At 48.0% G+C, this 13,038-nt stretch overlaps 1 pseudogene; it reads left to right on the forward strand.

The window, feature by feature from the left end:
* The window catches only part of LOC147107144 (solute carrier family 13 member 1-like), a 79,139-nt pseudogene extending 75,204 nt beyond the window's left edge, over nucleotides 1-3,935 (forward strand).
* Nucleotides 3,936-13,038: the final 9,103 nt, after the last annotated feature.

Here is a 13,038-nt window from a genome sequence, read left to right on the forward strand (position 1 = left end):
CCGCGACTACCGAACAGAAAAATGGCAGCCAGGAACGATATGAACACGGCAGGGCCCACTAATGTACACAGTGGACATTGGGGAGAGCATCGTGAGACGCCATGCTGACCAGATCCTAGAGTCACAGGAACAAGTCAACCCCATGCCTCGCCCATATGTACCTGGTGATGAACCCGACGTACAGGTCGCATCTACCCCAGAAACAGTAGCATCGGAAGCTGATGAACCAACCGACGACGGGGCCAGAATCGCCTCCGCACCAAGAGCAAGACACTCGGGAAAGGCGCTATCCAGAAAGGATCAGGAGGCCTCCCCAAAGACTGAATATATAAATAGACTATTTTCAGCTAATGTTGCATGTTAAAAGTGTTAATTGTAATTAGTTTGATATTTAATTGTTAAATGAGAGTTACGGTACTGTTAATCTAAAAGGGGAGGAATTGTAATGTATATACCTTTAAGAGGGGAACTATCTTTTACAGCTCATGTATACTGCAGTACCGGCAGTGACCACACCTGTATATAGCACTGAGTAGTAATCTGTACAGATCAGTTCCCGTGTGAACCACGTTGAGTAAACACCTGTTGTACCGTTCTCCTGCAGTCTGTGTCTTATTATACACAGACACAACACTGTGGGGCCTACCTGCGCCTCAGGCTCTCTTTATACCACCGCTGCCACCTCGCCACTCCTCCCAGGTCCGCTCTGCCGCCGCCGCTGCTGCTCGCATCTACTGCTTTTTGTGGAAGAGAGTTCTGCACTTCGACCACGCTTTGTATGAAGAAGCGTATCCTAACTTCTCTCCTGAATGGCTTGGCTCTGATTTTAAGGTTATGTCCCCTTGTCCTAGACTTCCCCCACCAGTGGAAAAGGTTTCCCTCCATCTAACCTATCAATTCCTTTCAAAATCCTAACAACCTCAATCAAATCACCTCTTAACCTTCTATATTCCAGGGAATACAAGCCTAGTTTATGTAATCTCTCCTCATAATCTAACCCATAATCATAATCATGGCAGTCGCATGATACAACGATAATGGAGTTGTTAACTAATCATAGCAATCGATCTCTATCAATTAGTCTACAATGGACATTCATTTGAAATGTCACTTTATTTTAAAGTGTTTCTGCAGATATTTATGAGTGTGATATGCTTGCTCTTTGAAGCAATTGGCGCAAAACCACTTTACATTCTTTTGCCAATCACCCATAGCACCTTATGTGCTTTCCTGTTGCCTATTACAACAGTGACTCCATTTCAAAAGTACTTCATTGGCTGTAAAGCGCTTTGAGACGTCCGGTGGTCGTGAAAGGCGCTATATAAATGCAAGTCTTTCTTTCTTCTATAGCAAGCCCTCCCAATGCCATTTTGCTTTCATATGGACATCGACCAGTGATGGATATGGTGAGTTTAACCTTGGTTATGGATGTTAAAGTTGTATGCATTGTGACAGGTTAATAAATGTTGGCCAGCGCAGTGGAATCATAGAGTCATAACGGCACAGAAGGAGGCCATTCGGCGCATCGAGTCCGTGCTGGCTCTCTAGAGCAATCTAGTCAGTCCCATTGCCCTGCTCTATCCCCCGTAGCCCTGCAAGTTTATTTCCCTCAAGTGCCTATCCAGTCTCCCCTTGAAAACATTGAGTGTCTCCGCTTCCACCACTTCCGTCGGCAGCGAGTTCCAGGTCCTCACCACTCGCTGCGTAAAAAAGTTTTCCCTCACATCCCCCCTGTATCTCTTGCCCAAAACCTTAAATCTGTGTCCCCTAGTCCTTGTACCATCAACTACTGGGAACAGCCTTTCATACAGGTTGTAAAAAAAAATCTAAGAATACGCTGATTTTTTTTATTTTGGTAACTTGATAAAATGATAGCATTAGGGCATGTTTCAAACAATTTTACTGTGGCCAGACACCTTTTTAAGTCACACTTTAGCTCAACACACTAGTGTAGAAACTGGTGCTGTTGCTTCTGATGGAGTCATTTTGATAATTACTAGGGTGTGGACGAACATAACAAGAGATTGCAAATGGACCCTTCCACTCAGTCAGGATAGTTACTTTGTCAAAGCAGTTTCTGTGCCATTCGTAATTGTGGTTTGAGGTGCAAGAAAAGTATTCAAGTGTCTGTTATTGAATTCTTGGGTCTTGCACACAGACCAGAGTTCTTGTTGCCTAGAAACACCCTTTAATAACCATTGGGTAAGATCTTTCCTGTGCAGATCTGTTGCTAAAAATAATTTGTGGCTTTCCATTTCTGAAGCAATTCTGAAAAAAACATTAGGAGATGCATTTGCTAATATATATCTTCTGCAGCAATGTAGTATCCTTAAAAAAAAATTCCCGCTACATTAGAAAATCCCGTTCTATTTCAGCACATACCAACCTATGTTTCACTCACAATTGCTGATACAAGATTAGTTAGGAGCAGTAATCTCTTGCTCCTTTTATCAATGCAAGTGTTTAATACTAATTGTGACAGGTTACCAATGTTAAGCAACCTCCTTTCTCTTCTGGTTCACAACAACACATTTTGAGTAAGCACGAGACTTCGTAGTGGAGTACAAGGAACAGACATTATTGATACACAGTAAAGGTGATCGGTCTTTAACTGAATACAGAGAGTGGATATTCGGTTTCTGTATCTTTCGAGTACACTCTTGACAAACTGTTGAAAACCACGTTCCTTTATTACACCATGGGGGAGAAATTCGGGTCATTTGCGTCTCCCATTAGCGCTAATGGGGCGCAAACGACTTTGCGATCGGGCGTGGCGCCGCTAAAGACTCCCGCCATATTCGCGACGCTACGACGTTGCACCCCGATCTCCTGCGCCCGGAGATCGTGACGGCATCTCCGCATGCATCGCCCCATTAGCGCCTTGGACCCTAAATTGGGTATCGCCCCTCGAAGCCGTGCTGGGCGATGACAGCGACTTCAGGGGTCACGTACCAGGCGGCTGGCCGCTACCAGGGCGGAAATAAAAGGGGAGGTGGCCGGCTGCTGTGAAAAAAAAAGTGCCGTTTTCGTTGCTGCTCCGGTGGCGGTTTGTTGGCGGGTTCGGTGCCGCGATCGCTCAGCTCGGCAATCTGCTTGAGTGCGCGCGGCTCCCCTCGCTCCCCCGCTGGTCCGGGTAGGTGGCTTCTTCTTTGGCAGTGTATGCAGCTTGGGCCCTTCCCTTTAATTGAGGGAAGAGCCCCTCGTACGCGGCCCAGTGCTGAGCGCTGCTGAGCCGTGTGCCACGCTCCCGCCCCAGGAAGGAAGTGGAGTGCTTGATTTAGCGCTCCACTTCCTTCCAGGGGGCGGTAACCCGAATTTAGCGAACGGGGCGGAACTTCCGCGCCTGGCGCAAGATGTCTCGCCTCCCGGATGTTACCGCCGCCACACGGGGCGACACGCAATTTCTCCCCCCCCCGTATTTTGAAAAAATTAAAGGAAAATGTCAAAATGACGCATCTATTTCCCAAATCCTCTGAAAACAGACGACCTATGAAAACAGTTTGCAACTGTTTACCTCCGAATGTCTAAGAACCAATACTGTTAATTATCAAGCATGGTTTATAACAGTGCCTACTTGCTTGGCAGGGGTCTTATGATATACTTCTAGTATTTTTATTAGAATTTGGAATTATTGTAGGGTTTTTTTGGCAAGAGATTTTTATTTAGAAAAAAACCTATGAAATAAATCCATTTGAAGAGTCTCCATGTAAATGGATAAAGCGATGTAATTTTCTGGCGCATGCTAGTAGGGTGGATGTTTTATTTTATTCTTTCCAAAGGCGAAGGCAGGCCTTGGTGTCAATGTCATTAGCATTGCGGCCACCATGGTGGCTTTGTTCACTTGGGGGATTCCGATATTCAATCTGGAGACATACCCAGAATGGGCACCATTACGGAACAACACGTTGGTATCAATGAACAGCACACTGCCTTAATGAATTGCTACATGTTGGAGGGGGACTTTGCTGGTGTGCAGAACTCATTGATATATAACCTTTATAACGAGGGCTAGAATATAAAGGGGAGGAAGCTTTGCTACATAAGAACATAAAGAAATAGGAGCAGGAGTCGGCCATTTGGCCCTTTGAGCCTGCCCCGCCATTCAATAAGATCATGGCTGATCTGATCTTGGCCTCAACTCCACTGCCCTGCCCGCTCCCCATAACCTTTGATTCCCCTGTTTTTCAAAAATCTATCTATCTCCGCCTTGAATATATTCAATGAGTCCGCCTTCATAGCTCTCTGGAGTAGAGAATTCCAAAGGTTCACGACCCTCTGAGAGAAGAAATTCCTCCTCATCTCCGTTTTAAATGGGCAAGCCCCTTATTCTGAAACTATGCCCCCTAGTTCTAGATTCCCTGACGAGGGGAAACATCCTCTCTGCATCTACCTTGTCGAGCCCCCTCAGAATCTTATATGTTTCAATAAGATCACCTCTCATTCTTCTAAACTCCAATGAGTATAGGCCCAGCCTGCTCAACCTTGCTTCATAAAATAACCCCTTCATCTCAGGAATCAACCTAGTGAACCTTCTCTGAACTGCCTCCAATGCAAGTATATCCCTCCTTAAATAAGGAGACCAAAACTACATGCAGTACTCCAGGTGTGGTCTCACCAACGCCCTGTACAGTTGTAGCAAGACTACCCTACTTTTATACTCCATCCCCCTTGCAATAAAGGCCAACATTCCATTTGCCTTCCTAATTATTTGCTGTACCTGCATGCTAACTTTTTGTGTTTCGTGTATGAGGACCCCCAGATCCCTCTGTACCGCAGCATTCTGTAGTCTCTCTCCATTTAAATAATATTTTGCTTTTTTATTCTTCCTACCAAAGTGGATAACCTCACATTTTCCCACATTATACTCCATCTGCCAAATTTTTGCCCACTCACTTAACCTGTCTATATATCCCTTTGCAGACTCTTTGTGCAGTCCTCACAACTTGCTTTCCCACCTATCTTTGTATCATCAGCAAATTTGGCAACAGTACACTAGCTATACAAAGCCCTGATCAGACCACATCTGGAGTACAGTGTACAGTTCTGGGCACTGCAACTTAGAAAGGATATATTGGACTTGGAAGGAGTGCAGCGTAGATTCACCAGAATGTTATCAGCGCTCCAAGGATTAGATTATGAGGAGAAATTACATACACTTAGGTTTGTATTCCCTGGAATATAGAAGGTTAAGGGGTGATTTGATTGAGGTTTTCAGGAGTTTTGAAAGTAATTGATAGGATAGAGAGAAACTTTTTCTGCTGATGAGGGAGTCTAGGACAAGGGGACATAACCTTAAAATCAGAGCCAGGCCATTCAGGAGAGAAGTTAGGAAACTCTTCATGCAAAGGGGTGGTCGAAGTGTGGAACACTCTCCCACAAAAAAGCGACAGATGCTAACTCAATTAATCATTTTAAATCTGAGATTGGTAGATTTTTGCTAGCCAAGGGTATAAAAGGATGTGGAGCCAAGGCAGGTGGATGCAATTAAGATACAGATCGACTATGCTCTCATTGAATGGCGGAACAGGCTCGAGGGGCTGACTGTCCAGCTCCTGTTCCTATGTTCCTAAAAATACAAATTAAATTTGCAAACTTTGTTTACAAACGTGGAAGATTTTCCATTGTTAGCATTGGTTTGCATGTGTAAGAATATGGGCTTTTGAGGGTATTTTGAGAGATTAGGCATTGCAAGAGTTAAATGACCCTAAGCTTTTCTCTAAAAGCTGCCATTCTTCAAAAACACACTGCCTTGGACTTTCTGCTGCCTGGTGAGAGAATACAGAGGATTAGGAAATTACAGAAATAGCATCATTTGGTCCACTGTGTCTGTGTTGGCTCTGTGAAAGAGCTACCGCATTAGTGCCACTCCCCTGCTCTTTCCCTATCGCCCTGCAATTTACTCCCCTTCAAATATTCATCGAATTCCCTTTTGAAAGTTACTATTGAATCTGCTTCTACTACCCTTTCAGGCAGCGCATCCTAGATCATAACTCGCTGCGTAAAACAAATTCTCATCACCGCCCTTGGAAATGTCTGAGAATGAGGCTATTACATGCCTCTCTTGTGCAATATTACTTTAATACTGTGATTTATAAAACTGATGAAGTTTTGCTTTAAATTATATTAGAACTGATCAACTGGTTTGTCTTTGGTTTGCTGCAACTGTCAACACCATAGAGACCAAAAATGTACTTCCCTATAAATAGGTTAGAAAACTGCAAAATAATGTTTTGTTACACGTAGAAACAGAATGCAATGAAAGGGTGTTGGTATGAAATATTTTCAGTCCATTAAACTGGTCGTTCTTTTATATTTTCAGTGCAGCACTGAGGGAGCACTGCACTGTTGGAGGTGCTGTCTTTCGGATATGACAAACCGAGGTTCCACCTGTCCTCTCAGGCGGACGTAAAAGGTCCCATGGCACTTTTTGAGGAGCAGGGGAGTTCTCTCGGTGCTCTGATCAATATTTATCCTTGACCAACGCCATCAAAACAGATTATCTGGTCATTTATCTCGCTGTTGTTTGTGGGACCTTGCTGTGCGCAAAGTCGCTGCTAGGGCTGCCCCTACCACACAACAGCGACTACACCTTAATAAGTATTTCTTTGGCTGTGAAGCACTTTGGGATGTCCTGAGATTGTGAAAGGCTCTTCTTTCTATTTTGCCAAAGGGGGATCAATCTAAAGAAGCAGATTAAGAGTAGGGGAGTTATCCCCGGTGTCCTGGGCCAATATTTCTCACTCAACCAACATAACAAAAACAGGTTATCTGGTCATTTTCACATTGCTGTTTGTGGGAGCTTGCTGTAGGCAATTTGGCTGCCACGTTTCCCACATTACAACAGTGACTCCACTTCAAAAGTACTTCATTAGCTGTAAAGCGCTTTGAGACATCCGGTGGTCGTGAAAGGTGCTATAGAAATGCAAGTCTTTCTTTTCTTTTATTATTGCCTGGCCCTCCCTATCAGACAACAACTTGCCCTTTAACATTGTAAAACGTCCCAAGGCTCTTCACAGGAACAGTTCTTAAATAAAATTTGACACTGAGCCACATAAAGAGATATTGGGGCAGGTGACCACAAGCTTGGTCAAAGAGGTCGGCTTTAAGGAGTGACTTAAAGGAGGAGATGAGAGGTGAAGAGGTTTAGGGAGTGAATTCCAGAGCTTAGGGCCTAGGCAGCCGAAGGCACAGCCGGCCAATGGTGAAGCAAGAAAATGGGGGATGCACAGGAAATTTCCCTCACTGACCATACAATCCTATTTTAAATAAAAAGAAAATAGTCAGTCAAAACCAGCCACCCTCCTCCTACTGATGCGCCATCAATCCTCACCCCTACATTTATTTTCTCTATTCTTTTACATTCAAAAATGCATGACTTATCGCAATAGTTTTTACAAAATGCTTAATTGAAACAAGTGCGTGCATGTGTCACCACCGCTCGTCACCACGGTGCTTCCCTTTAACAATAACAACTTGCATTTATATAGTACTTTTAACTAACAAAACGTACTTCACAGAGGCATTATGAAGCAAGATTTGACCCGAGCCACAAAAGGAGATGTTAGGATAGGCAACCAAAAGCTTAGTCAAAAGAGTTTAAAGGAGCTTCTTAAAGGAGGAGAGGGGTAGAGAGGCTTAGGGAGGGAATGTACCTACTTCTTCCAAGCTTAACCCCCGGGGATGTCCAGACTTCTGCTTTGGGGGCGCTACTACCATTCCAAACTCGGACAGCTGTGCAGGCACATCCGCAGGGCAAGGCACATCAAAGTGTACGAGGGAAGCGAAGAAATGCAAATTTTAGCTACTGGCCAACAAAAATGCCAATTCTACCCCTTTAAATCTTCAGGAACGGGCCAAATAATTCTGGCTTTCAGAAAAGCTTCTGCAGAAATCAATTCATTTCCCTTGTGAGGCTTTTATCGTACCCACCCCTTTAATAATGCTGCTGCTGCCGTATTCGATGGATCACCAAGTGCCTGAACTGCCTCTATTCCTGTTGGTGGCCGTGTCCTAACTCACACCAAGTCCCGTTTGCCCATCACCCCTGGGCTCATTGACCTACATTGGCTCCTGGTTAAGCAGCGCCTCAATTTCAAAATTCTCATCCTCATTTTCAAATCCCCCCATGGCCTCGCCCCTTCCTATCTCTGTAATCTCCTTCAGCCCCACAACCCACACCCCCCCAAAGAGATATCTGCGCTCCTCTAATTCTGCCCTCTTGAGCATCCCTGATTATAATCACTCAACCTTTGGTGGCCGGGCCTTCTGTTGCCTGGGCCCTAAGCTCTGGAATTCCCTGCCTAAACCTCTCCGCCTCGCTACCTCTTTCCTCCTTTAAGACTGTGGTAAACCACTGTTATTGTATATTGTTACCTCTGGGTGGCGCTGTGTACCAAGACATGCCTCAGCTGACTCCGCCCACATGACCAGGTATAAAGGTGGGGGTTTCGCCGACTCACTTCCTTCTTGGAACCAGCCACCCACGAGAGGCATGCTCTGTTCTCTAGTTAATAAAAGCCTTTTCATCACCTTCCTGATTCATCGTCTTTTATGGAGTAATTGATAAGCGTATCAATTTTATTAACTAGAAGTAAAATGGCGACACCTGAACAGCAACAACAGCAGGCGTTGCTGCGAGCCCTCAGACCGGCATGCCTGGACCTCGACCCTCAAGCAGCGGGTTCATCAACCAATTTCGAACACTGGCTGAGCTGCTTTGAATCCTTCCTAGGAGCCTCCGCCGTGACATCGGAGGAGAACAAACTAAAAGTTTTGACCGCCCAGGTGAGCCCTCAAGTATATACGCTCATCCGGGACGCTACTACGTACACGGCGGCCCTCGAACTACTAAAAGGGCAATACACGCGCCGAGTGAACACGATTTACGCCAGACACCTCTTGGGATCCCGCAGGCAGCAACCGGGGGAATCGGTAGAGGCATTTTTATGGGTGTTACAGACACTCTGCAGAGACTGCGACTGTAAGGAGGTAACGGCTGCGGGGCACGCGGAGGGACTTACTTGTGATGCCTTCGTCAGGGGCCTCCAGTCCGACTACTCCCGGCAGAGACTGCTCGAAAGCAAGGAGCTCGACCTGAAGACGGCCGTAGCCCTTGCGCTCTCGCTAGATGCGGCCCACCGAAACCTCGAAGCATACTCACGTAACGGCGCCGTGCCATGGCCATTGCGACCGTGGGACCGCCGCCCCCGGCACCAACTGCTGCAGCGATGTCCCGAAATCAACTGGGACAGCCGCCCCCGGTAAGAACCGCAGCGATGCCCCGTAACCAGGCCCAAAAATGCTATTTCTGTGGCCAGTTAAAACACCCTAGAGCGCACTGCCCGGCTAAGACCGCTACCTGCTCGGGCTGCGGGAAGAAAGGCCATTACGCCAATGCCTGCAGGGGGAAACCAGCGAACGCCAGCAGCGCCGCGTGCGAACCATGGGGGCAGCCATCTTATCCGCCATTTTGTGCACCTCCGGCCGCATGGCCGCCACCATTTTACCCGCCGCACTCAACCGCCACTTCGTCTCCGGACTCGACCACCGTCTCGTCGGACGACCATACCGACTCACTAAGCCATACACTGGCCTCCGTTACGCTGGATCAAGCCCTCCCTCATCATCTATCCAGCTCCATGATGGATATCACGGTAAACGGCCGCGCCACCACTTGCCTAATCGACAGCGGGAGCACAGAGAGTTTTATTTACCCAGACATGGTACGTAGCCACTCCCTCACGGTCCTGCCGACGCGCCATCGGATTTCTATGGCGTCCAAGCCCCATTCAATGGACGTCGGCGGCTACTGTGTGGTGACCCTTTCGGTTGGGGGCACAGAATATAAAAATGTTAAACTTCTAGTCCTGCCCCGTCTCTGTGCTGCCGTGCTGCTACGGTTGGATTTTCAGTGCCACCTTAAAAGTGTCACATTAGCATACGGTGGACCCCTCCCCCCACTCACAGTCTGCAACCAACACCTTTTAAATCGCCTGCCGCAAACCACCTGCAGCCTTTCCACACTAAAAGTGCCCCCCCCCCCTTGTTCGCTAACCTCACCCACGACTGTAAACCCATCGCTACCAAGAGCAGGCGGTACAGCGCCGGGGACAGAGCTTTCATTAGCTCTGAGGTGGAGCGGCTCTTGAAGGAGGGCATTATCGAAGGGAGCACTAGCCCCTGGCGAGCCCAGGTTGTAGTCGTTAAAACCACTGATAAACGCCGCCTGGTCATTGACTACAGCCAAACCATAAACCGGTACACTCAGCTGGACGCATACCCCCTTCCTCACATATCTGATATGGTCAACCAGATTGCGCAATACAAAGTATTCTCCACCATTGACCTTAAGTCAGCATACCACCAGCTCCCCATCCGCCATGAGGACCGCCAGTATACTGCCTTCGAGGCGAACGGCCGCCTCTACCACTTCCTTAGGGTTCCCTTCGGCGTCACCAACGGGGTTTCGGTCTTCCAAAGGGAGATGGACCGGATGGTTGACGAGAACGCGCTGCAGGCCACCTTTCCCTATCTGGATAACGTCACCATCTGTGGCCACGACCAGCAGGACCACGACGTTAATCTAGAAACATTCCTCCGTACGGCCCAACGGCTGAACCTAACGTACAATAAAGAGAAATGTATGTTTCGCACCAAACGCCTCGCCATTCTCGGCTGCGTGGTGGAGAACGGAGTTATCGGGCCCGACCCCGACAGAATGCGCCCCCTAATGGAGCTACCCCTCCCCCACTGCCAAAAAGCACTGAAGAGATGCCTGGGGTTTTTCTCCTACTATGCCCAGTGGGTGCCCCACTATGCAGACAAAGCTAGACCCCTCATCAAATCCACCTCCTTCCCCCTGACACCAGAGGCGTGTGCAGCCTTCACTCTTATCAAGAGCGATATCGCGAAGGCCACAATGCACGCAGTGGATGAGTCGATCCCCTTCCAAGTGGAGAGCGATGCATCCGACTTCGCCCTAGCTGCGACCCTTAACCAGGCGGGCAGACCCGTGGCCTTTTTCTCAAGGACCCTCCAGGGCCCCGAGACCCGACACTCCTCTGTCGAAAAGGAGGCCCAGGCTATTGTGGAAGCGGTGCGTCACTGGAGGCATTACCTGGCCGGAAAACGGTTTACCCTGCTCACTGACCAGCGTTCAGTAGCTTTTATGTTTAATAATAAGCAGAGGGGCAAAATCAAGAACGACAAGATCTTGAGGTGGAGAATCGAACTCTCCACCTACAATTATGATATCTTGTACCGGCCCGGGAAACTAAATGAGCCCCCAGACGCCCTATCACGTGGTACATGCGCCAACGCGCAGGTTGATAGACTGCAGACCCTCCACAATGACCTCTGCCACCCGGGGGTCACCAGGTTCTTCCATTTCATCAAATCCCGTAACCTGCCCTACTCCATCGAGGAGGTCAGGACCATGACCAGGAACTGCCAAATCTGTGCCGAGTGCAAACCGCACTTTTATAGGCCGGACAGAGCAAGCCTGATCAAGGCCACTCGCCCCTTCGAGCGCCTGAGCGTCGATTTTAAAGGGCCCCTCCCCTCCTCTGACCGCAATGTGTACTTCCTCAACATAATTGATGAGTACTCCCGTTTGCCATCCCCTGCCCAGACATGACCAGTACCACGGTCATCAAATGTCTGAATGACCTCTTCGCCTTGTTCGGGTTCCCTAGCTATATACATAGCGACAGGGGCTCATCTTTCATGAGCGACGAACTTCGGCAGTACCTGCTAGCGAGAGGTATTGCTACGAGCAGAACCACCAGCTACAACCCCCGGGGGAACGGCCAGGTGGAAAGAGAGAACGCGACGGTTTGGAAGGCCGTCCTCTTAGCCTTAAAATCTAAGGGCCTTCCGACCTCTCGCTGGCAGGAGGTCCTCCCTGCGGCGCTCCACTCCATCCGGTCACTGCTTTGTACTGCCACTAATGCCACCCCTCATGAGCAAATGTTCGTTTTCCCCAGGAAGTCCACATTGGGAACCTCGCTACCGGCATGGCTGACTTCTCCTGGGCCCGTCCTACTGCGGAGGCACGTAAGGACCCATAAAACGGACCCCCTGGTCGAGAGGGTGCACCTCCTACACGCCAACCCCCAGTATGCCTGGGTGACATACCCAGACGGGCGGGAGGACACGGTCTCCATACGAGATCTCGCACCCTCGGGTACCCCTGAACTACCACCGTTATCCCCCACCACCCCTCCCAATCCAACCCCTGTAGACGACATGCCGGAGCCCCAGGACCCTTCGTTGACCACCCAGGCACCAGATCCGACGTTGGATGCTGCAACACCGCCGCCGCCACCACGACAATCAGGACGTCAGACAAGGCCTCCTGATAGACTTAACTACACGAACTTGTAGTACCCTTCACCCCGCCGGACTTAATTTTAAACAAGGGGTGAATGTGGTAAACCGCTGTTATTGTATATTGTTACCTCTGGGTGGCGCTGTGTACCAAGGCATGCCTCAGCTGACTCCGCCCACATGACCAGGTATAAAGGTGGGGGTTTCGCCGACTCACTTCCTTCTTGGAACCAGCCACCCACGAGAGGCATGCTCTGTTCTCTAGTTAATAAAAGCCTTTTCATCACCTTCCTGATTCATCGTCTTTTATGGAGTAATTGATAAGCGTATCAAAGACGCTCCTTAAAACCTACCTCTGACGAGGCTTTTGGGCACCTGCCCTAATTTATCCTTATGTGGCTCAGTGTCAAACTTTTTTGTCTTACAATACTCGTGTGCAGTGCCTTGGGACGTTTTACTGTTAAAGGTGCTATATAAATACAAGTTGTTGTTGGTGCTTTTGGGTCCTTCTGCTCTGATCATTTGTGTGTGCATCTTGGCATCAAGTGAACTAAATAAAAACTCAAATACCATTTTCCACTTTTTAGAAAAAGAATGTTTCATTTTAATACTCATTTTATACATAATTACAGTGCGGTTTTAAAAATAATTTCTCAAAGTAGTCGGCATGTTCTAAACTCAAAATCAGCTTTTATGTAGTAAACATTTAAG

Source organism: Somniosus microcephalus, chromosome 15, assembly GCF_052327205.1.
Source record: "Somniosus microcephalus isolate GS21.2 chromosome 15, FLI_Smic_1.0, whole genome shotgun sequence".
Classification (NCBI taxonomy): Eukaryota; Metazoa; Chordata; class Chondrichthyes; order Squaliformes; family Somniosidae; genus Somniosus; species Somniosus microcephalus.